Below are 25,778 nucleotides of genomic sequence, written 5' to 3'. Positions count from 1 at the left end.
TCCGACTTTAGATATATTGGCAAAATTGGAACTAAGAAGAATTTGGAAAAATTACAGTGCAAATATAATTATTTTCTAAATTATTCCTTTAGGACCTCAATTCCCTTGGGTCTATGTGATTATTTTGCAGTTCACTAACTATACAGGTGTATTTGGAGAAAACAAGGCAAGAATAAGGAGTAAAATTAATGTTCTTCTCTCATTTCTGAAAAAAGATATGTAAGCTGTACCATAACCTCTTAATAAAATGAAATGTCAATTCTGTAAGAATTAAGACTGCACAGAAATCTTGCAGTTTTACAGCCTGGGGATGAGGGGGTCCCAGCCCCTCTCTCTGCCTCCTGCTGTCCTCTTCCTGGGTTTCCTTTGCCAGCTGTGCACTGGTCTGGCTCTAGAGTGTGTGACGGAGCACTGTGTGAGTGTGATGGAGCACTGTGTGAGTGTGACGGGGCACTGCGTGAGTGTGACGGAGCACTGTGTGAGTGTGACGGGGCACTGTGTGAGTGTGACGGGGCACTGCGTGAGTGTGATGGGGCACTGCGTGAGTCTGTGTTTTTGTTGTTCAGTCACTAAGTCAGGTCTGACTCTGCGACTGCAGCACATCAGGCTTCCCTGTCCTTCACACTCTCTCCTGGAGCTTGCTCAAACTCATGCCCATTGAGTTGGTGATGCTATCTAACCATCTTATCCTCTGTCACCCCTTTTTCCTCCTGCTCTCAATCTTTCTGAGGATCGGGGTCTTTTCCAATGAGTCAGTTCTTTGCATCACGTGGCCAAAGTATTGGAGCTTCAGCTTCAGCATCAGTCCTTCCAGTGAATATCCAGAGTCAATTTCCTTTAGGATTGACTGACTTGATCTCCTTGCTGTATCTTCGTCACTTCCATTCAACTTTTTATGCTCTTAGCCTCGCTTATTTTCTAGAGTTGCAGAAAATTCCCCTTTAGCACTTTCCTTTCTCTCCCTCATCTAGGAGTTTCCATCTCGACTCGTGCTCAGAAAATTTATCCAAGGGACTCTGAAGAATCTTCTCCAGCACCACAGTCCGAAAGCATCAGTTCTTCATCGTTCAACCTTACTTATGGTCCAACTCTCACATCCATACATGACTATCAGAAAAACTATAGCTTTGGCAGTCTGGACCTTTATCGGCAAAGTGATGTCTCTGCTTTTTAATATGCTGTCTAGGTTTGTCGTAGCTTTTCTTCCAAGGAGCCAATGTCTTTTAATTTCATGGTTGCAGTCACCGTTTGCAGTGATTTTGAAAACCAAGTTAAGAAAATGTTTCAACAGTGAAGTTGCCAGCTGCTTTCCAATCTAGAAAAAGTAAGAAAAAATCACTTTGAGTTCAATCTGCTTTGTTCTTCATGGAGTCTCTGGGTGAAGCCCTCTTAAATCCACACACATGTGGACACCTTATCTTTGACAAAGGAGGCAAGAATATACAGTGGAGTAAAGACAATCTCTTTAACAAGTGGTGCTGGGAAAACTGGTCAACCACTTGTAAAAGAATGAAACTAGATCACTTTCTAACACTGTACACAAAAATAAACTCAAAATGGATTAAAGATCTAAATGTAAGATCAGAAACTATAAAACTCCTAGAGGAGAACATAGGCAAAACACTCTCAGACATAAATCACAGCAGGATCCTCTATGATCCACCTCCCAGAATTCTGGAAATAAAAGCAAAAATAAACAAATGGGATCTAATTAAAATTAAAAGCTTCTGCACAACAAAGGAAAATATAAGCAAGGTGAAAAGACAGCCTTCTGAATGGGAGAAAATAATAGCAAATGAAGCAACTGACAAACAACTAATCTCAAAAATATACAAGCAACTTATGCAGCTCAATTCCAGAAAAATAAATGACCCAATCAAAAAATGGGCCAAAGAACTAAATAGACATTTCTCCAAAGAAGACATACAGATGGCTAACAAACACATGAAAAGATGCTCAACATCACTCATTATTAGAGAAATGCAAATCAAAACCACAATGAGGTACCACTTCACACCAGTCAGAATGGCTGCGATCCAAAAATCTGCAAGCAATAAATGCTGGAGAGGGTGTGGAGAAAAGGGAACCCTCCTACACTGTTGGTGGGAATGCAAACTAGTACAGCCACTATGGAGAACAGTGTGGAGATTCCTTAAAAAATTGCAAATAGAACTGCCTTATGACCCAGCAATCCCACTGCTGGGCATACACACTGAGGAAACCAGAATTGAAAGAGACACATGTACCCCAATGTTTATCGCAGCACTGTTTATAATAGCCAGGACATGGAAACAACCTAGATGTCCATCAGCAGATGAATGGATAAGAAGGCTGTGGTACATATACACAATGGAGTATTACTCAGCCGTTAAAAAGAATTCACTTGAATCAGTTCTGATGAGATGGATGAAACTGGAGCCAATTATACAGAGTGAAGTAAGCCAGAAAGAAAAACACCAAAACAGTATACTAACACATATATATGGAATTTAGGAAGATGGCAATGACGACCCTGTATGCAAGACAGGAAAAAAGACACAGATGTGTATAATGGACTTTTGGACTCAGAGGGAGGGGGAGAGGGTGGGATGATTTGGGAGAATGGGAATTCTAACATGTATACTGTCATGTAGGAGTTGAATCGCCAGTCCATGTCTGACGTAGGATGCAGCATGCTTGGGGCTGGTGCATGGGGATGACCCAGAGAGATGTTGTGGGGAGGGAGGTGGGAGGGGGGTTCATGTTTGGGAACGCATGTAAGAATTAAAGATTTTAAAATTTAAAAAATAAAAAAAAAATTAAAAAAATTAAAAAAGAAAAAAAAAAAAAAAAGAAAGAAAATGAGCAGACAGTGCCTGTTCCAGAAAAAAAGTAGCAAAACCTTTTCTATCACCTGTTAGCATGCAAAGCTCTGGGAAGAAGTAGAGCAGTCTCTCACCACTTTAATTAAAGCCACTATGAACCAAAGCAAAAGCTTTCCCACCAATCTGCCAGCTCCTTTATATTCCTCTACAATTTGTCCTTCATACTATAACCAGAACGATCTTTTAAAACTGTAACTCACATTCATTACTCTTTCGTTGAAGCCGCCCTGTGGCTTCCCACCACATTCAAAATAGGTCTAAATTCCTTCCCCTGGCCTAGAGGCCACTCCTAATCTCCTATGACGCTGCACCTTGCTTAGTCTTCTGCAGCCACAGGAGCCTGCTTGCTACTCCTCACACACCAATCTGGTCCTCTCCAGGCCTTTGTGCTTCCTGTTTCCTTTGCCCTCAACACTATTCCCTAAAACTTCACATGACTTATTTTCTCAGTTTATTCATGCCTCTGCCCTAAGTTCATCAGAGGATCCTTCCTGGCCATTTTGTTTAAAGTGGGACCTATCCACTACTATTCCTTTAGCCTGCCTTTGTGCTCCATAGCATCTCTTTTTTTTGTTAACCTGTCATGTTATTTGTTTGCTTATTATCAGTATCATGAACTAGAATGGTCACTCTTTGAAGCCAGGAGTTTTGTCTTAGTCACCACTGTATCACTGCACATGGAATACTGGCTGGCCATTAGTCAGTGTTTAATAATTTTTGTGAAAGAATGAAAGAATCTTAATCTCAGTATTATAATTTTTATACATTTTCTTTCTGAGAAAACCTGAAGGCAGCTTTGACACATCCCTTCAGAAGATAAGACAGTGTTTCTCCTCCGCTGTTTATTCGTAGTAATTGTCAGACCTGTTTCTTTGAGATTTTTTCAAGTCACTGTTATCTGTGGATGTTTGTGGGCCTTGCCAGAAAGCTTCCACTCAAAATCATCTCATCCAGTCCTTAAATTTGGATGCACTATTGCACTGCCATCTCTAAATTGCAGTTAGGGTTCTCATGTGATCTTACCTGAATTACTTTTCTTTCTGGATAGAGTCTTGTTAACTCCCCATTGGCTATGTGTTTTTCTGTCCCCCTCCCCCCCCACCAATTTCTCTCAGTGGGAGCTGACTCCATCAGCAGGTGGGGATTTAGATCTGTTCATTCATGACAATTAATACCTTCTTGACTTTTTCTTTGCATCTCTGTCCACCTAATGAAATTACTATCCTTCTTCAAAAGAAGCAGCTTTGGTTTTTCACTGATGGATGATTTTCACCCAACTTTTTGGAACTCAAAATAGAATAACTTGCTTGGGGAGAAAGGAGCCTAGACCTTGCCTTAAGAGAAAGTGAATAACCTTCCCTGGGTTTCCTTCATTTCCATATGCCTATGAAAACCAGTGTTATATCCCCACAACTTTTTCCACACTCATGTAAGTATACACAGAGGATTTGATTAAAGGATTTGTTATTTGATTAAAGGTGGTATACTGTGGACATGACTCCAGTTGCTTTTCTCCCTTAACACGAGCTATGGACGGCTGTCTTCTGAAATCAATCAAGTACTTCTTCACTGATTTAAACTCAGCAAAAGAGTCCTTGATTCAAATAGTGCCACAGTTTATTCACTCATTCTCCCACTGAAGGTCAGAACTGTGCCTTCAGTGTGTCCACTGTTTGTTGACAAGCCCTACTTCATGACTGTCACCCTACTGAGTATTTTATTAATAGATAACTTGATTTCTTGATGAATGTTTCTACAGAAATTCCAACACATCATCAGAAAATGGATATTTGCTTGAAAAGCTTATAGGTAATTTCCTTAGTGTCACCCTCCTTGCTGTTGATTTCATGCAATAATGTGAAATCAGAAATTGTGAGGTGATGTGGAGTGTTTAATGGGATAAGGACTTTGCGTGTGCTTGTGGACAGAGAATAGGCACATAGGGAAAGCCTTGCACCCAAAGGCTGGGGCCAAATTCCAGTTTTAATTCCAGGATTTAACTGTGTGATCTTAATTAAGTAATTGGCCCTTTGGGTCTTCCGTACTTTCAGGTTCAATTAGGGAGGTAGGTAATACAATGCTTCTCAGTCTAGGGAACCCTTGCCATTGGAGAATGTAGCTGCTGAGGGTTCTCCGGGCTATGGGAATCAGGATGCATGTTTCTAAGGTCTGTAATTTAAAACTTTTCTAACACAATGTGTTACATCAATTATACTCCAATAAACATTTTAATGAAAACTTTTCTATATTTATCATTCACGGACATCTTATGGGATACAGTGGAAAATCAGTATGAATGAGACCCTAAAGAAAATCCCTCGCTGTGGTCAGCTGTCATGAGGTTGCTCTTTCCTCTCATCACTGTTTCTAAAACAATGCACTGAGTAGAAATAACCTAGCAGGGTCTCTTCAACTCTAAAAATGGTGAGGACAGGACAGTATTCATTCCAATTCTCTGAATTTAGGCAGTGGATCCGTTTCTAAAAAAGCCTGAAAAATTTTAAATGCCCAAGGGAGAGTATATATATATATCAGTGGGACAGACATCCAAAATCAGTCACGCCTTACTTACCATGTTGCATGAATTAGAATAATTTACTCATTTAACAGATACTCACTTAGTGTCAGCTCAAGGAGGAGTGACACCGGAGGAAAGGCATGTGAGAGACATGTGAGGCTGGAGGAGGAAGTGTTTAGAGGCTAGCGCACTTGCAGTGAAAGGAAAAGTAGTTGGAAATGAGATTGGACAGGAACCAGGTTCTGCCTGGATCCTACCCTGGACCAATTCAAACGTAACTGCTAGACGTAGCACAGGCATGCGTAGAATTTAAAGTTCCTTAGATGACTTAGATGGAGAAGGCAATGGCACCCCACTCCAGTACTCTTGCCTGGAGAATCCCAGGGATGGGGGAGCCTGGTGGGCTGCCGTCTATGGGGTTGCACAGAGTCGGGCACAACTGAGTGACTTAGCAGCAGCAGCAGATGACTTAGATACCCATGTGAGATGAGACTCACTGACGTGCGGTCTTGATGACTTTTACCCTGAGTGAAGTGTTAGTCAACAGAGACGCTTCTAAAAGTAATTTTTATTGTGGTAAAATACATGTCATTTAACATCTACCATCTTAACAAATTTCAAATGTACGGTTCAGCAGTATTAAATACATTCATCATATTGTGCAACTATAACCACAATCCATCTCTGTAACTCTTTTCATATTGTAAAACTGAAACTCTGTACCCACTAAACACTGACTCCTCATTCTCCTCCCCCCTCGGACCCCTGACACCACCACTGTACTTTCTGTTTCTATGACTTTGACTAGTCTAAGTATCGGAGAAGGCAATGGCACCCCACTCCAGTACTCTTGCCTGGAAAATCCCATGGATGGAGGAGCCTGGTAGACTGCAGTCCATGGAGTCGCTAAGAGTCGGGCACGACTGAGCAACTTCACTTTCGCTTTTCACTTTCATGCCTTGGAGAAGGAAATGGCAACCCACTCCAGTGTTCTTGCCTGGAGAGTCCCAGAGACGGGGGAGCCTGGTGGGCTGCCGTCTATGGGGTCGCACAGAGTCGGACACGACTGAAGCGACTTAGCAGCAGCAGCAGCAGTCTAAGTATCTCCTATAAGTGGAAGCATACCGTATTTGTCTTTCTGTGACTGGCTTATTTCATGTAGCATAATATCCTTAAGGTTCATTCATATGGTAGAATGTGTCAGAACTTCCTACCTCTTTAAGCAATATTCCATTGTATGCATATATCAGATATCTATTCATCTTCTATGGACTCCAGAGTTGCTTCCACTATTGCGACTAATGCTGCTATGAATATGGGTGTACATGGGGGTACAGACTCTACTCTCGATTATTTTGGGCATATGCCCAGAAGAAGAATTGCTGCAACATATGGTAATTCTATTTTTAATTTTTGAGGAATAGCCATATTGTTTTCCATAGTGCCTGTACCACCAACAGTGCAAAGGGCTGCAAACTCTCCATATTCTCACCAGCATTTGTCCTCTTCTGTTTTTGATAGACACCGCCATAATGAATGTGGGGTGGTATCTCACTGTACTTTAGGTTTGCATTTCCCTAAGCATTGCTGATGCCGAGAATCTAGTCATACTCTTATTGGTCGTTTGTATATCTTTATTCTTCGAAGAGTCTCTATCTATTCAAGTCTTTATCTTTTCCTATTCTTGAAATTTTTGTTATTGTTCAGTTTTACGGTTTTCTGTTTATTCTGGATATTAGTCCCTTATCAGATATATGATTTGCAAGTGTTTTCTCTCATTCTGTGGGTTGCCTCTTTACTCTGTTGATAGTGTCTTTCTAAAACATATGCTTGGCTGCATCGGATCTTAGTTGTGGCACGCAGGCTCTTCATTGTGCTGCACTGGGTCTCTAGTGGCATGTGCTCTCTGAAAGCGTGTGGCATCTTAGTTCACCAACCAGGGATCGAATCCATGTCTCTTGCATTGCAAGACAGATTCTTAACCACTGGACCACCAGGAAAGTTTCTAATAGTGTCTTTTGATGCACAATTTTTTTTAATATTCATGAAGTCTGCTTTTTCTTTTGTCATCTTGCTTTTGGTGTCATGTCTAAGACATCATTTCCAAGTTCAATGACTTTAAGTTTTGCTATATGTTTTCTTCTAAGAGTTTTATAGTTTAGTATTTCCACTTAAGTCTTTGATCAACTTTGAGTAATTTTTTGTATATTGGTGTTGGATAAGGATCCAGCTTCATTTTCTGGTATGTGGATATCCAGTTTTCCCAGTGCCTTTTGTTGAAAAGACTGTCCTTTCCCCATTGAATAGTCTCGGCAGCCTTATCAGAAATCATTTGATGATACATGTGAGAGCTCTCTATTCTGTTTAATTGGTGTTTACTGTTGTAGTCTGGCTTTATGCCAGTACCACATTGTTTTGATTACTTGAGCTTTGTAGTAAGTTTCGGAAAGAGGAAGTGTGAGTTCTCCAGCTTTGTTCTTCTTTCTCAAGTTTATTTTGGCTATTGAGATTCCATATGAATGTTAGGATGGGTTTTTCAATTTCTGCAAAAATGTCATTGGGATTTTGATAGGGATTTCACTGAATCTGTAGCTGACTTTGGGTAGTCAGTTCACTTCAGTTCGCTCAGTCGTGTCCAACTCTTTGTGACCCCATGAACCGCAGCATGCCAGGCCTCCCTGTCCATCACAGACTCCATGACTTCATTCAGATTCACGTCCATCGAGTCAGTGTGCCATCCAGCCATCTCATCCTCTGTCGTCCCCTTCTCCTCCTGCCCCCCAATCTCTCCCAGCATCAGAGTCTTTTCCAATGACTCAACTCTTCTCATGAGGTGTCCAAAGTACTGGAGCTTCAGCTTTAGCATCATTCCTTCCAAAGAAATCCCAGGGTTGATCTCCTTCAGAAACAGACTTTGGGTAGTATTGACATCTTAATAATACTGTCTTTCAATCCATAAACATAGAATATGTCTCCAATTATTTATGTCTTTAATTTTTTTCAGAAATGTTTTGTAGTTTGCTATATGAGTCTTTCACCTCCTTGGTTAAGTCAATTCCTAAGTATTGGGTTGGCCAAAGGGTTACCTTAACCCTAAGACAGATTTATAAAGTATCTTCTTTGACCACAGTGGGATGAAGTTTGAAATGAGCAACAGAAGAAGTATACCTGGAAAGTTCACATATTTGTCTTTTTAAACCTATTGAGACTTAATGTGTGGCCTAACCTATGGTCTGTCCTGGAAAATGTCCCATGTCACTTGAGAAGAAAGGGTATGCTGTTGTTATTGGATAGAGTGTTCTGTGTATGCTTGTTAGATCTAGTTGGTTTATTGTGTTAAGATAACTATTGTCTGTCTAGTTTTTCTATCCAATGTTGAAAGTAGGGTATGTAAGTCTCCAACTATTATTGTAGTGATATTTCTCCTTTCATTCTTTCAGTTTTCACTTCATGTATTTTGCTAATCTGTTATTAGATGCATGCTGCTGCTGCTGCTAAGTCGCTTCAGTCGTGTCTGTGTGTGACCCCTTAGATGGCAGCCCACCAGGCTCCCCCGTCCCTGGGATTCTCCAGGCAAGAACCCGGGAGTGGGTTGCCATTTCCTTCTCCAATGCATGAAAGTGAAAAGTGAAAGTGAAGTCACTCAGTTGTGTCCCATTCTTCGTGACCCCATGGACTGCAGCCCACCAGGCTCCTCCATCCATGGGATTTTCCAGGCAAGAGTACTGGAGTGGTATTAGATGCATAAGTGTTTGTAATTGTCATTTCTTGTTGTATTGAAACTTTTATTAATATAAAAATGTCATTTGTTTCTTGAAAACTTTTTCGGTGAAGTTCTGTTTTATCTGACATTAGTATAGCCACCCCTGCTCTCTTTTGGTTACTATTTGCATGGAATATATTTTTCTGTCCTCTCACTTTCAGTGTAATTTGCATCTTTGTATTTAAGCTGAGTCTCCTGCAGACAGGACATAGTTGGATCATATGTTTTTATCCATTCTGCCAATCTCTATTTTCTAACTGAAGTGTTTAATCTATTTCCATGTAAATTAATTACTGATAAGGAAAGCCTCACTTCTGTCATTTGCTACTTGCCTTCTAGCTTTTCCCCCTCATTTTCTGCATTACTGTCTTCTTTTGTGTTTACTTGATTTTTTTATAGTGAGATAATTCCTTTCTTCCTTTTCTGTATATACACAGCTATTTTCTGTTCAGTTTGGGAAATACATTTAACATCCTAAAGTTATAACACTCCAATTTGAATTTATACCAGCTTAACTTCAACAATAGTTTTTTAACACAGTAATAGTCTAATAATTTTTAACATGCAAAACCCCTACTCCTTTACAACTGTGTCCCCACTCCTTTCAGTTGTTGGTGTCACAAGATTACATCTTTATATGTGTGTGCACAAAACATAATTTAGTAAATCTTTTAAATGCATTAATGTCTAAAATTATGTAGAGAACAAAATGTAGGGTTACAAATCAATGTTCAATAGTCTAGTTTTAGACTAATAATTAAAAAAAAATCCAAATCTCTTGAATCATGTAGAAAACACCAAATGGACTTAGCACATACATGCAGACACCGTTGTTACAGTGGTTACAGTAATATCAGCTTTTATAATTACTCATGTGTTTACAGTTATTTGCATTATTGAGACATTTATTTCTTCATACAGTTTCTAGTCTTTCTAATGTCCTTTTGTTTAACCCTGCAGGACTCCCTTGAGCATTTGCTTCAGGGCAGGTCTACTGGTAATGAACTTTCTCAGCTTTTATTTATCTGGGAATATGTTAGTTCCTCTGCTCTTGAAGGGCAGTTTTGCTGGATATAGGATTCTTGGTTGAGAGCTTTTTTGCTTTGATATTTTTAATGTATCAGCCTACTGCCTTCCTCCAAAGTTTCTGATGAGAAACCTACTGATTATCTTACTGAGATAATCACTTCATGTGATGAGTTGCTTCTCTCTTGCTGCCGTCAAAATTCTCTTTATTTGATTATAATATATCTCTGTGGGTTTCTTTGAGTTCATCTTACCTGAAGTTCATTAAATTCCTTTAGTGTTTAAATTCATGTCTTTAATTAAATTTGGGAGGTTTCTAAGCTGTTCTTTTTTCAGATATTCTCTCTGCACTTTACCCTCTCCCTTCTCCTTCTGGGACTCCCACAGTGCATATTTAGGTCCACATGATAGCATTCCACAGATCCTCTCGGCTCTGTTCACTGTTTTTTCACTCCCTTTTCTTTCTACTCTTCAGACTCAACAGTTTTCTTGTCCTTGCTTGTCCTGTCTTCACCCTTTTCTTTCTTCTGACTGATTAAATCTGCCTTTGAATCCCTCTAATGAAGGTTTTGTTTCAGGAATTATACCTTACAGTCCCAATTTTCTTTTTGGTTTATTTTTAGGTTTTCTGCCTCTTTTCTGATATTTCATTTTTCACATATCCTTTTCTTGACTTTCTCTACATCTCGCTTTCAACCTTTGAACATGCTTAGGATGAGTGATTCAAAGTCTTTGTCTAGCATGACTGCTATCGGTTTCAAGGACAGTTTGTCTTGACTTATTTCTTTCTCTTGAATGGGTCATACTTTCTTGTTTTTGTATGCTTTTTGAGTTTTTGTTGAAAAATAGACATTTGAATAAAATTACGTTGGAACTCTGGAAACTATATTGTCTCCTTTCTCCTGGGTTTGCTGGGGTTTGCTATGGTTTCTGTTTTTTTTTGTTTGTTTGGTTTTTTTCAACTGTTGTAGTCTGGCTTTGTGCCAAGAACCATCCTGGTATAAACTTAAGATCATCTCAGGTCTTTTCTGAGCCTATGCCATTCCCTCGTTATGTATAGTTACTTTCTAATTTTCCCCATATATGATACTGTTTTTGAATATCCTAGCCTTAATGTTTGATTTCCAAAAGTTAACAAAAGAGAATAATGAGGGAGGGGTGTGTTCTAGTCCTTTGAATCCCCTACAAGTTACTTTAGCCAAAGGGGAAGAGGGCTTGCAACCATGGGGTGGAGATATAACAACAGTGGATCTCTCCTCTTTGCATCTCTGTGATCAGAAGCAGCAATTAGAGAACAGATGCTTGATATTTGGCAGACGGGATGCGTTTTGCCCACCCTGGCTCCTACAAGCTGTGTGCAAGCTGCTCCAGAAACCCATGCACAGCTGTCTGCCATACAGCTAGGGGCAGGGGAGGATGGTACTGTAGCATGAACTGAAGCTGATCAGAATTAACCACAATTTACTGTTCAAGCCTTCCCATGGAAGTTGAAAGACTTAAATAGACTCCAGGGTTACAAAGTAGTTACATCAGACAAGTTCTTCCAGTGCAATTGTTGTCTAAATGGGGAAACAGATTTTTGGTGATTCCTACTCTTACCATCTTCCCCAAATCCTCTCCCACTGGTGAGTTTTTGAACAGAGCTCCTCTATGTCTGTGAATCACTCTGGATGCTGCATTAAGAAATGACCACAGGGAGGACAGGGTGGGTAAGGCAAGACCTGATAAGGGACTACCCCAATATTCCAGGTGAGATATGATCATACTTGGCCACCATAGGGTTGTTGTGCTGATCAATATTTTAATCTGGATATATTTTGAAGGCGGAGCCACCAAGATTTGCTATTGAATGAGAGGCAAATAAAAGATCATGGAAAAGGATGTCAATATAAGAAATGCCTATTTTTGAAATGAACAAAAATAGTCATGGAAATGTCCTAAAAGCCACAAGGAAAATTAGATTTTAACCATTTGTTCTGACATTCCCTATCTTCTTCATTAAAACTCTTTCCACCATTTTTGGTCATGGGCACTGATATTATATACCCAGGCTTTTCACTCCTCTGAATTGCACTGGCATGAGTTGGTCTTTCCATATATTCTCATGGATAAAGCCTGTGACTACCCTTTTCAGTGGGCCTGAAAACATTCTTTTGGCTTCAAACATGAAAGCTGTTTGCTGCTCCTCAACTTAGGTCCTCCCAGAGATGATAGCTGATATTTTTGCAGAAATAACTTTTATTTGGACACACGTAAGACCGCCTGGAAAAATAAGTATAGCCCACTGATGGCTCTCCTGAACTACCACTCTGCTAACATCAGACCCTCCACAATTTTAGCAAGTGTTTTAAATTGTATAATTCTGAAATTAGTATGTCCTTCCAAGAAGTTGTTGGCCTACACTCTTAATGACTATAATATGTGGCAGTAAAACACATCACTCATCTGCTTTTTCAATCTCTGGTACTCTCTATCCTTGAGAACCAGAAAATATCTTTGAGATCCTTCGAATCAGTGAGGAGCACTGGGCAAGGGAGAAGTCCCTCACATGTGACAGATATTTTAGGGGATGTGGTTATAATTATTCTTGTCTTCAGACTCCCATCAGTACAGTTCGGTCAACATGGCGAATCACGGAATTTTCTCATTGGTAAGCCCCCTCTCAAGGGTGTTAAATGTCTCGCTTGGCACTTTGTTTTATTTAGCTAACTTCTCAGCCTATTTTAACACGTGGAACCTCCTGAAACATGAGCCAGAGAGCCTACGAATCTAGCTCCATTTCGTTCTGGTCTGTCACTTTGGTGTTAGCAGTTTCCTCACTCTTGTTTCCAGTCCGAGTTATGAAACCATTTCAGTTCAGTTTTAATAACCTCCCTGGCATGGCAAGCTCTATGAGAGCTGCCAAACTTAATACGCTGACTCCCTGTGAAGAGGGCAGCGGCTCTGGCCAGGGGAGGACGGGAGACGGATTTTCTGTAAACGCATCCGTTTTCCATTACAGCCCTTTCTGATTTGGTAGCAGACTGCCAGGTGCAGCTGGCTTCCTCTTCTGTGCACAATCACTCCTGACTTTGGTTTCTGAATTTCCTTGTCTCCTGACTCACCCGTGATCTTACCTCGTGATCAATCTTCCTGCCCGTGGAGTAGGTCCCAGGGCTCAGCAGCTGTAAGTGGGGCTAGCTTCACCCTGCAGGATGAAACTCCTGGTCAGCAACGTGTGTTTGTAGAGGCTTCCATGACCATCAGAGGGGAAGCTGCTTTGGGGGGCGGAGAATGCCGTCTTTGTGGAGTGAAGCAGGATTCTACCTGCAAATGGATTTCCACATGAACTGCAGTCATACCACTGAAAGTGTCAAAGCTCTCTGAGTCAGCACCAGTGAGACCTTCCCCCGGCCCCCAGCCACTCCTCTACAACAAAACAAAGATCAGGCTAAATGTCCAGGTCCATCATCTTCAGTCTCATTTTTGCCTTAGATTCAGTGTTTATTTCAAATGAAGACATGTTCATCTCATTGAGTAAAGGGCACGAAAATTTTCACTTCTTACAAAATGTGCAATAAACTGTAGATTTCATGGGTTGGTTTACAATATGGAGATGCTCTGCTTTAAGCCAATGAAATGCACGAAATTCCAAATCAATAAACAGAAAAGTTAAGGCAGTACAGAATTACTTGCTTTATAAGAAGAGTGGCTATAAGAAACTCTAAGTAGCTATTCTCTGTCAGGACAATAATATACTATCATTTCTTCTTCAGATAAGGTGAGCTGTTCCTATAACGAGAGTATTCAGTAGAAAAATAGCTCAGGGACAGATCCAAAAGGCCACTCCGAACTGGTGTGTAAATTCCCAGTTGGCAACGTGGCCACCTATAATTTCCTTTAGAACCTCAGCTTAATCTGATTACATTTCCACTAAAATTCTCTAGGGTAATTAAGTGGTAGGAGTTAGGGGGTAAACTTTCCTTGGGTTTTAGCTGCTTCTTACCACACAAGTATTTGTGGCCTCATAGCAGAAACCTCAGCGTTGCAAAGTCACTGTGTGGAGAGAGGGCAGACGTCTGGGCGTCTTATCACCTGGCAGTTTGCATCTTTTCTTCTGCTACCACCTGTGATGGGGAATGACTTACTCCCATGGGTGCAGACTGCAGGCTGCTGCATCGATAAAACAGACCAGAAGTGAAGCGCAGCTCTGCAGGTCTGCTGAAGCTCTGCTGAAGCCCCACCACTTTCTCCTCTGCTCAGGAGTGTCTTAAAGCGCAAATGGACCAAAGTGTTTTGGGAGGGGTAACTTGGGATGAAGGCTTACTGTTTTTATGTTTATCATCTAAAAATTTGGTATCTTCTAACTATTGTTAGTAACAGTTTGCTTGTTACAAACATCCCCCCTGAGATCTGCTGTGTAATCTGCCACTATACAGATTGGAGGCCTCGAAGGGGTTGTCTGTCCTCTGAGTGTCCAGGGTCCAAGCAGGCAGGGACAGCCTTCCCTCTGGATAGCTCCAGGTCTGGCAGACTTGCTTAAGGGCTGGAGCTACAAAGAGGGGACGATTCGGGTAGGACCTGGAAACACCCTCCTATACTTTGAGTCAGACCGTGTTGCTTTAAGTGACCCTCATGCAGCTGGATGCTTGTCATTCTGATCTAGCCGGTTGTTTTTGTTTTGTTTTTTACTTTTTCTGTTGCTGATGGTCTGCAAAGCACAGCCCTTTTCTGAAACATCACAGGACATTCGAATTAGCAGTCTCTGGCTGTAGAGTTGCAACTTGTCTTGTGTGTGTTGTGCTGCGCTCAGTTGTGTCCAATTCTTGGTGGCCCCATGGACTGTAGCCCTCCAGACTCCTCTGTCCATGGAATTTTCCAGGCAAAAATAGTGGAGCGGATTGCCATTTCCTCCTCCAGGGGATCTTCCTGACCCAGGGATCAAACCCACGTCTCTGCATTGGCATCCCCGAATAATTAGGCTTTTACAAGCTTTTAAAACCCAAAGTTTAAAAAAAAAAAAAAAACCCAAAGTTTGCTTCAGAAACATAATCCTTAATTTATTGGTCCTAAGTTAAATGAACACAAATTCATTTGTAATGTTGAAAATTATTTTCCAATTTAGTGAAAATGTTCACTGGACTATTTTTTTCTTTACAGGGAAAATAAAATATTTTAGCAACAAAAAGAGGCCTTTCAAAAATGAAAAATCTGTTGTTATTACAAGTTTTCTTCTCTCCCCTCCCCTGGCCACTGGAGGACCTACAGAATTCAATTGTCTTGAAGGGGAAATATTCTGGAGCCTGGTGTGGGGTGTGAGGGTAGCTGGTTTGGTTCATCAAAGCTATGTGTTTAGAACAAACAGAAAAGGGGAAATTACCTTGTTATACAGGGGGTGTCCTCAAGAAAGACGCATCAGTGGGGCAGATGGGGGCTTCTGTATTTGGCTTTGCAGAGTCCAGTGTGGACGTGAGGTGAAACATGGAAAGGGAGAGGAAGATGCTATGGATGGAATGTTTGTTCTCCCCAGTTCATATGTTGAAGGTTTAACACACACACACACACACACACACACACACTCCCCCTACAGTATGATGAGCCTTGGAGGTAGGGCCTTTGGGAGTAATTCGGGTAAGATGAGGTCATAAGGGTCGAGCCCCCATGATGGGATTAATGTCCTATGAAGAAGAGACCAGAGTCCTCCCCTTCTCTCCAGCAGATACAGCAAGGAGAAAGATATGCACAAACCAAGAAGAGCACTCTCACCAGACATGGAATCTGCTAGCACCTTGTTCTCAGACTTCCCAGCCTCCAGAACAGTAAGAAATAAATATTTATTGTTTAAAGCATGGGGTAATTTGTTACAGTAGCTGGAGCTAAGACAGGAGGAGAAAATTTTGAGTGGAGCAAATTCAGATTTTTTTTCTTCCAACTAAAGAAACTCTGCTTTCAGAAAAAGAGGAAATTATCTGTTTTAAAATTCAAACTTCTGTGTGTGTGCATGTATAGTCATTCTTCAGGCTTATTATTTGATACCAATCCTCTATTGTCACTTAATGCCAAGTATAAATTAAAACTTGGAGGGGAAAAGTGATTATTCTCTAAAAAATAGCCCAGATTTCCTGTCTTTTAAGATTACTTACAGAGGAGGGAGCAGAGAAAAAAATGGATCAAAAGAATTACAGGTAATGAAAAAAGATGATTGTATCTCTTTTTGTATGGGCAACTGTACTTGATATTATAATACTGAATGATATATAATTCTAGGAACTCTTCCAGGAAGAGTTATTCAGTAAGGGGATATTCATCATTGGTGCATTCAGAAATTACAGCTCTAGTATGTTTGCAAAGAATCATCCATAGCCATGAAAACTCAAGAATAGCAAAGTCAATGAGTGTATTTAAAAATGTGTATTCCTCTTCTGTCAAAGAATCACTCTGTACATGAATGGCAGTTGCGTTATCAACCTGAGTAACTGTTTCTTCTAAGCAAACAAAATTTGAGCTAAAGACCCATAGATCTTATGAATACAGACCATCCTGTAACAGAATGGAAAGAGATGGTTTAGAAAGCTTTGATTGTTAGTGATGCTCTTCAGTGTCTCTCAAGTTGATAAATACTATAACATGTATCATAAATATAGATTGCAATGGTTTGCAGTGTTTTCATTTTGGAAGGAGGGAATTAGACCGAGGAATCTCTTCTCTATGCTATGCTTTCAAAATGCATGCGGTCTGCTAACTGAGGAGATCTGGCTTTTATAATAAAAAGGGTACCTAGTAATACAAAACCTGTGCCCAGCAGCGTATTGTTTCTGGATTTTATCAGAGATATCAGCAATGAGAGACTCAGAGATGGGGTGGTGGGAGGAACATGGGCTTTGGAATTTGATTCACCCAGATCTAAATCCCAACCATCAGCAGAGTTGTCTGAGCAGTTTGTGAAGCTGCTCTGAGTCTTGATTTCCTCCTTTGTAAAATGAGAACAAAACTACATGTCTCACAAGGTCAAGTGAGATACGAAAGTCATCTGGGTAAAAATGCCTTGCCCTCAGTAGCTGCTCATATATACTGGATTTCTTCCTTTCTTGAGTCTGAGAAAGGGTGTGTTAACTTATCAGGAGATGGGAATCTTGAGGGATTCAGCTAGGCTTCCCTTTTGATATTTTTCTGTGTGGTCCAGAATGCAAGGCCAGTACTTAGAGAAATGGCTGGACATGTCCAGGTAGAAGGCAATACAAGCTGCATGGAAGTTGTTACCATCTACTAGCATCAATGTGAGCTTCCCATGTTCAGGGTCTGCTGAAGTGTATGTGGTGTTTACCTGCCTGGCGATGGTTCTGTCCATCAGTAGTGATGAAACCTTTAGATGAGGATGCTTTCAGAAGTCCTTTGAATTCCATTTCTTGGAGATGAAGTAGGGAAATATCAGTTGTCTTAGAAATTCTTGCAACCTGGCAAGAACTTTGGAAATTGATGGAAGCACTGAAACTGGCTTGGAATTATCCACGAGCTCCTCTCTGTTTTAAATATTAGGCTTCCTGAGGAGATATCATTGAAGACAGACTTCTGTGGCCCCAGAGATTTTGTAAACCACTGGCTTAGTGCAGCAGAGCCTTTGCCCAAGAGTGAAGAGCCCCGCACCAGACTGAGTTCTGTCACTCATTCACTGAGGGACCCTCTACTTTTATGTGTTACTTTCTTCAAGGTTAGGGAAAAGATCATGTATGGGGGGCAAGATGGTAGATTTTTAAAGTCTCAAGCAGTATATCCATCACAAAGATCATCTAAACACCGCAGGTTCACTTTGTCCTCAGCAGAAGGTTTGCTGTTATTTAAATTATCTCAATATCATAATCGCCTTGGTGGCCCATCTCAAACCACAGCTGAAATTACTTAGTTCAGTGTGGAAGAAACAGAACACCTTCTTGCTTTCTTATGCTTTTTTAACATTAGACATTAAGACATTTCCTAGTTCTTTCAGTTAAAGAAAGGACATTTATTTTTGTACGAATTGGTTTTTCTGCCAATTCCAAAAAATACTTTCATGGAACAAATCCCAGGAATAACTAGAAAAAAAATTCCCCCAGTTCCAACTAATCAGTGTTTCCTGTGAGTTCATCAGTCCAATTCGTTTGAGGGTGAAAACCACCTCTGCTCAGAGTGTGTACAATGCTGTGCCTGCCGCACCTGCTTTTCTAGTGTACACAATGTATGAACATTGGGCCAGACAGGCATTGCAGACTTACACCGTGAACACGTGTATCTCAGTATTCTCACAAGAAGAAATATTTTCCAGAGCAATGATTTATAGTTAATGAGGGTGCTTGTGAGCATTCATAAGAACATTGTGCAATAAACAAATATTTCATTACTTAATGTAAATGTGACATGAAACGTAACAAACACTGATTTAAAAGCTGACATTAATTGCCAAGAGAAACTTAATCATAAGTTATTAATTTACCGTAACATCTGGGAATCTTGATTAAACTTCCAATAACCCAAAGAATTGTAACCTGTTATACTCAAGTTAGAAAAAGCAAAAAAAAAAGAAAAAGCAAATAATTTTAACCGTAAGCATTTGTCTTCCTCACCATGACAGCTCTTACCAAATGTAATCATACCATGAGATACCTTTCCTATTTTGTTGAGAAGTTGCAGATAGAACACAGTGTACAGCAGGTTTCAATAGATTTGGAGCTGAAAGGAGTGCAGAAGTTTCATAAAGATCTGCATCATTTATAGTTTTTAATTAAAATGAGGATTTGACTTGAGAAAAAATTTAACCAACTGGGCTGAAAAATCCAGTGATCAGTTCAGTTCAGTTCAGTTCAGTCGCTCAGTCGTGTCCGTCTCTTTGCGACCCCATGAATTGCAGCACGCCAGGCCTCCCTGGCCATCACCAACTCCTGGAGTTCACTCAGACTCGTGTCCATGGAGTCAGTGATGCCATCCAGCCATCTCATCCTCTGTCGTCCCCTTCTCCTGCCCCCAATCCCTCCCAGCATCAGAATCTTTTCCAATGAGTTAATCCAGTGATAGGGGACTCTAAATGGATTCCAGTCTTTATTGGGAAAGGAGAAAAGAAGGCAAGAAAATCGCTTTCCTCATTCTTCACCCCCTGCCCACCAGCCAAAGCCCATGAAAAGGCACTCAGGCTATACCCACTTGGTGACCTCTTGACACTGGCTGTTACAGGAGTCACTGATCTGATTGGTCAGAGTGTGAAACTGATCAGACCACATTTGCAGAGGGCATGGCCCGCAAATGTCCACCCTCCTGCCGTTCCACCTGTGCCCAGGGGGCTCATTAGCCCCCAGGTCTGCTGCACAGGGACTGGCACGGCTCCTCCCCCACCTCTCTGTAGGACACCACACCGTACAGAATGCGACGTTTAGATTCAAGGCCGTCAGCCTCACACTTGCTTTGGTTCTAAGTTCGATTTTCCTAACCAGTTAATCTGAAGTCTTGTCTTTTCTAGTTTTCAGCTACTTACCCAGATTAATGGTTATGTTTTGTGTCTCACTTTCCCAATTATCACTATTTGTTCTGTCAAAACCTGAGTGGGGAAGAGAGGCAAGAACAGACAGGGAGTGTTTGCCGGGGAGGAGAGGGAAGGATGTAGGGTACTTAAAAGGAGTCTAATTCAAGCTCACAGAGCCCAGAAAACATACAGAAAACAACAAAGCCTGCCAAAGAGGGACATCCCGGAAGGATATTTTCTCCTTCCCCATCCCATCTCCTCTGCGCTAGCCACCTGCCGCTGTCTGTATGAAGACGTCCTGGAGGTGGCAAGTGACAGAATCAGAGCTGCATCCATAGTGCCTGAACCGCTACATGCTCGAGACAAAATCAAGCGACCAGGGAATGCGTTAACTGGGAAAGATAAACTGAAAGCCATCTTTTGTTTTACAAAGTAACATTCTTTTCCTCATTTGACGTATATGTGGAAAAGAAAAAAAAAAACAAGCATAAAAAAGGACAATACATGTCCTGGGCATCCTACCAGCCAGGAATGTGCACCCTACCAGCCAAGAAGAGTGGGTTTTTTCGGCTTCTGAGCTCCCCTTGGCCTCCGCTAAGCTGTTGGCTGTCCCACCTGGTTCTGCTTAGACTCAGCGGCTGGTTGGAGCACAGGTGTTAAAGACCTCATTAGCACAGCTCTGCTACTCACTTGGAGAACTAAACACTCTCCAGTGACTCCTAAGTTCTCCCAGCGCAATCTGTTTCTCCAGCTGGCAAGTCCAGAGGTTTAGGAGTTTGTGTGTCGCTGCGGCCTTCTCTTGAACGGTTCTGATTTGTCCTTCTGAAAGAACACGTGTAACTGTACCACGTTAGGCCCACCTGTTCCTGATTTCCGTGCTCCAGCTTCCTTCCGCACACCATATTACTGGTCTCATTTTATTTGGGGGTCAGGGAGGTCCTATCACTTTTATTTCTTTCCCACCACTGAACAGAGAAAAGAAGAAGCAATGGTTTAAACCCATTTCTTCACAACTCTAGTCTAAAGTGTCCGAGGAAATTAAGTCCCCACACAACGGGGAATTGTTCTGCTGGCTGAAAGACAAGAAGAGGACAGGACAGTTCTAACTGTTGAATAGAAGGGCATAGAGAAGCCAGAATCCTAGGCATGGCGTTTGGTCAACACACTCCAACAGGCATGTGCCCACTGGCATGGTGAACATGTTTTCTCTTTAAAAATCAAGGCAAGGTCTGAAGAACATAGTTCAAGAAACAGAGAATGAAGTGACTTTTCTCTCACAAATGTGTTTTCTTCCAACATTTTAAGCAGCTGTTGTTCAATTGCTAAGTTGCATCTGACTCTTTGTGACCCCACGGACTGCAGCACTCCAGGCTCCCCTGTCCTCCATTACCTCCCAGAGTTTGCTCAAGTTCATGTCCATTGAGTTGGTGATGCCATCTAACCATCTCATCCTCTGCTGCCTTCTTTGAAACAATTTGAAGCAATAGCCCACATTTTTAAGCAAAAGCCCGATTTTTTGCAATAGATCACATTAAGTTATATGGTCTCTTTCTGATCATTTCCCCGCTGTGTTGTCAGCCTCCTCTTTCTCTTCCTAAGTATCAACATCTCCAGGGTTCTATCCTTGACTCTTTGCCTTTCTTGTTTACATGCTCCCTCTCAGGGAAGTGCTAGCTTACCTCGACTTCAGGTATACCCCCTGCTCTGCAGAGGAATCCCAGGCCCTCCCTGAACTTGCCAAAAAAAGTGTAGCAAAGTGAAAGTGTGCATTTTCTATTGTTGTGTGCCTTTGAGAAAGTTTTTCAGTCTCTGGGCCTCCACTTCTCCATCCACACAGTGGGGAGAAAAGCTTGAGACTGTATTTGAAGGCGTTAAAGTATTAGCAAAGGTGTGTTGGTTGTAAATTATCTAGTTTGTTATTTGTTTGTTTGAAAATATCTGAATTTCATTTTGATTAAACCAACTCAGGGTCCCTTTATCTTTTGAAAAAGGAATATATGCGCAGAGAAAATTTTACAACAAGGTGTGCACATAGGTAAGTCTCGGTTAACTCCTATCCCTCGGCCACTTTCCAGAAGCAACTACTTTTTTACACCTCACATTTTCTAGCTGCTAAGGAAGTTCTCATGCAATATCTCTTGAAATATGAAATATCTTGTTGGATATATGACACTGTTATTCATTATCCAACTATAAATTTCAGGCTAATTCCAATTTTTGTTATTAAAATCAGTGGTGGACATGTTGGAATATAACTAGGGATAGATATCCAGAACTGATATTGATGAGTCAAAGGAGATATGTAGATTTTGTGACTAGGTTTTTTGAGCTATAATTTATACACAATAAAATGAAAGCGTTTAAGTATATAGGTCTGTAGGTTTTGACAGATGCCTACAGTTGTACATCACCACCAAAATCAAGGTACAGAATACTTCTGTCACCTCAGACATTTCCCTTGTGCCTAGTGATGTGTTGAAGCCAGAAGACTGTTAAACTTTAAGGAATTTTTGAAGCCAGTAGTTAAAAACAGCTATTATTTAAAATTACGTACACTTATAATTGATACAATTATACCTTTTAAAAGGTAGTAAGTACTAAAAGCTCGTGTGTGTGTAGTTGCTCAGTCGTGTCCGACTCTTTGTGACCCCATAGACTGTAGCCGGCCAGGCCCCTCTGTGCATGGAATTTTCCAGGCAAGAATACCAGAGTGGCTTGCCATTCCCTTCTCCAGGGGATCTTCCCGACCCAGAGATCAAACCCTGGTCTCCTGCATTGCAGCTAGATTCTTTACTGTCTGAGCTACCAGGGAAGCCTAAAAACTTGTTGATTCCCAGTTATTTTACATTGTACTATTATCTGTGACTGTGAAGTTGTTTCTATCTGCTTTATCTGTGTGGTGGAAATACCGTATAATACTGTGTTCTTTTGAGTCTCTTCCTAAGTCCACGTTCATCACTTTGTCATCACTTTGGGAGGTTAAAGTTGGCAATAGTGGGAATATTTCCACTAGAGTAACTGGCAAATGCTACAGATCAGAGTTTGTATTTGGACAGCTTGACCATTACCTGCCTACTGTGTTCGTACCCCTTTATGCCACTGTCAGACCCTGGCAGTGACTGATAAGTTTTCTGCTCCTATAGTATTGTCTGTTTCTGAATGTAGATTGTAGTCTTTGAGTTTAGTCTCTTTCACTGAACATAATGCATCTGAGATCAGTCTGTGTTGTATCAGTAGTTCCTTTTCATTACTAAGTAATATTTGCCTGTATGAATGGATACACCACCCTTTGTTTATCCATTCACCTGTTGATTGACATTTGAGCTTTTCTCAGTTTGGGGTGATTATGAATAAAGCCATTATAAATAATAACATACAGATTTTTATGTGAATATTAGTTTTTGTTTGTCTTGGGTACAAACCTAGGAGTGAGATTGTTGGTTCACATAAGAAGTATGTTATACTTTATAAGAAATTGTCAAATTGTTTTAAAGTGGCAATTTTTTTGCATCCTGACAAGTAATATATAAAAGTTCTAGTTACTCTTCATCCTTGCTAACATTCATTTTGGTCAGCTTTTAAATTTTAGATGTTCTAGTATGTTCATTGGAAAAGGCAATGACAACCCACTCCAGTACTCTTGCCTGGAAAATCCCATGGACGGAGGAGCTTAGTAGGCTGCAGTCCATGGGGTTGCGAAGAGTCAGACATGACTAAGCAACTTCACTTTCACTTTTCACTTTCATGCATTGGAGAAGGAAATGGCAACCCACTCCAGTGTTCTTGCCTGGAGAACCGCAGGGACGGGGGAGCCTGGTGGGCTGCCGTCTGTGGGGTCGCACAGAGTCGGACACGACTGAAGCAACTTAGCAGCAGCAGCAGCAGAATGTTCATAGTGGCATCTCATTGTCACTGGAGCATTGATCTGGCATAATGTATTACAAGGTTCTTACAAGTATTGGGTTGACCAAAAGAGTTTGCTTGAGTTTTTCCATGTGATGTCATGGAGATATCTGAACTAACTTTTTGGCCAACTCAATATAATCCTTTAATTTTTGAAGAATATTTTCACAAAATATATAATTTATAAACTGCTCTTTTAAGAAATTTGAAGATGTTCTGCTGGGTTTTGGCTTATAATCTTTACGTTGTGAAAAGTCAGCAGTCTTATTATTGAGCCTTTGAAGGTAATAGCTCATTTTTTTCCATACCTCTTTAAGAGTTTGTTTCTTTTGTCTTTGATTTTCAGAAGTTTTATTATTATGTGCTTCTGTATGATTTGTTTGTGTGTTTATCCTTTCTGGGGTTAGCTGAACTTCATGTATTAATGGCTTGGTATCTTTGATCATTTAAGAAAAAAATTCATAACCATTATCTCCTCAAATATCACTTCTTCCAAGACTTTTTCTTTTCTACTTCTGGGGTTCAAGTTACTTGAATTTTAGACTTGTTAACCTTGTGTTGGAAAAGACTTTGATGCTGGGAGGGATTGGGGGCAGGAGGAGAAGGGGACGACAGAGGATGAGATGGCTGGATGGCATCACTGACTTGATGGACATGAATCTGAGTGAACTCTGGGAGTTGGTGATGGACAGGGAGGCCTGGCGTGCTGCAATTCATGGGGTCGCAAAGAGTCGGACACAACTGAGCGACTGAACTGAACTGAACTGAACCTTGTATTAGGTTCTTTTATCTATTTTGTCTACTTCTGTTTCTCTACATGCCCAGATAGATATTTTCTCCTATTTTTCATTATTTGTGTTTTGACTCTTCTGTTAAGTCTATTAATTGATATCTTAATTGCAATTGTTGTTTTTTATTTATTTCATCTTCATATTTGTAACAATTTCCATTCTGGCTGAAATTCTCCCTCTTATTTAATTCCTCAAAAATATTAACTATGGTTATTAAAAGTCTATCTCTATTCCAAACATGGACTTTATAATAGCTTTTTTTTTTGTGAATCTGTTTGTAGTGGCTGGTTTTTTTCATCGTGTTCAGTCCAGATTTTCATTTTTTGGAATCTTGTTACTTTTGATCGCATGTTGGACATTTTGTGTGGGGCACTGTAGACATAAGTTCCTGGATTATATTCTAATGTTATTTTGACCCAAGAGAGTTTCCTTTTGTTTTTAAGAGACAACCAGGCTAGGATACGGAGAAGGCAATGGCACCCCACTCCAATACTCTTGCCTGGAAAATCCCATGGACGGAGGAGCCTGGTAGGCTGCAGTCCATGGGGTTGCTAAGAGTCGGACACGACTGAGCGACTTCACTTTCACTTTTCACTTTCATGCATTGGAGAAGGATATAGCAACCCACTCCAGTGTTCTTGCCTGGAGAACCCCAGGGATGGGGGAGCCTGGTGGGCTGCTGTCTCTGGGGCCGCACAGAGTCGGACATGACTGAAGCGACTTAGCAGCAGCAGCAGCAGGCTAGGATAAGCTCACCATTATCCAATTAAGGAATGAGATGATCAAATTGAAGCTCCAATTCTTATGAGGTCTGATTTATTTCTAGGCCATCCTTATTCTTAGTGTGTCAATTTTGAGGGTCCCAAATGAAATCCAAGGGTATATACCAGGTATACTCCATCTTGGTGGGCTTCAAACTCCAATTTTCACCACCCCCAATCCCCATCCCTGTGAAACTACTGGAAACCCCCTAACTTTTCAATCTCTCAGGCACTGATTTTGAAACTGGCAGTCAGTCCTCTTGAGGGAAAAAAATTGCCCCAAATGTCTGATCATGACTCCTGGATTTCCTTCTCATCTGATCTTGGCCCTCCAAATTCTTACCCTCTTGGTAGTTTCAGATGTTCACACACATTTTTAAAATACATTTTGTTCAGGTTTGTGTTTTCTCAATAAAAGGGTGGGACCTAAACAGGCTAGATAGTTGTTTGGGGATGCAGTACTCCATCAGTCATTTTGAAAAACTTCCCAGATGATTCTGATGGGCAGCTGCAGTAAGAAACCACAGACACGGAGCATTAAATGTATGCAACATTCTTCGTGAATTGATTCCTTCACATCTGTGTGGCCTACCTACTGGCCCCAAGCCCATATACCAACCAGCCTGATGGAGCCATTTCTGATGTGCCAGGCCACAGCGTTCTCTCTTACATTCAGCCTCTTGCAT

The sequence above is a fragment of the Capra hircus genome, chromosome 12, assembly GCF_001704415.2.
Source record: "Capra hircus breed San Clemente chromosome 12, ASM170441v1, whole genome shotgun sequence".
NCBI lineage: Eukaryota > Metazoa > Chordata > Mammalia > Artiodactyla > Bovidae > Capra > Capra hircus.
The sequence above is the reverse complement of the archived record's forward strand: the minus strand, read 5'-3'. Positions refer to the sequence as shown.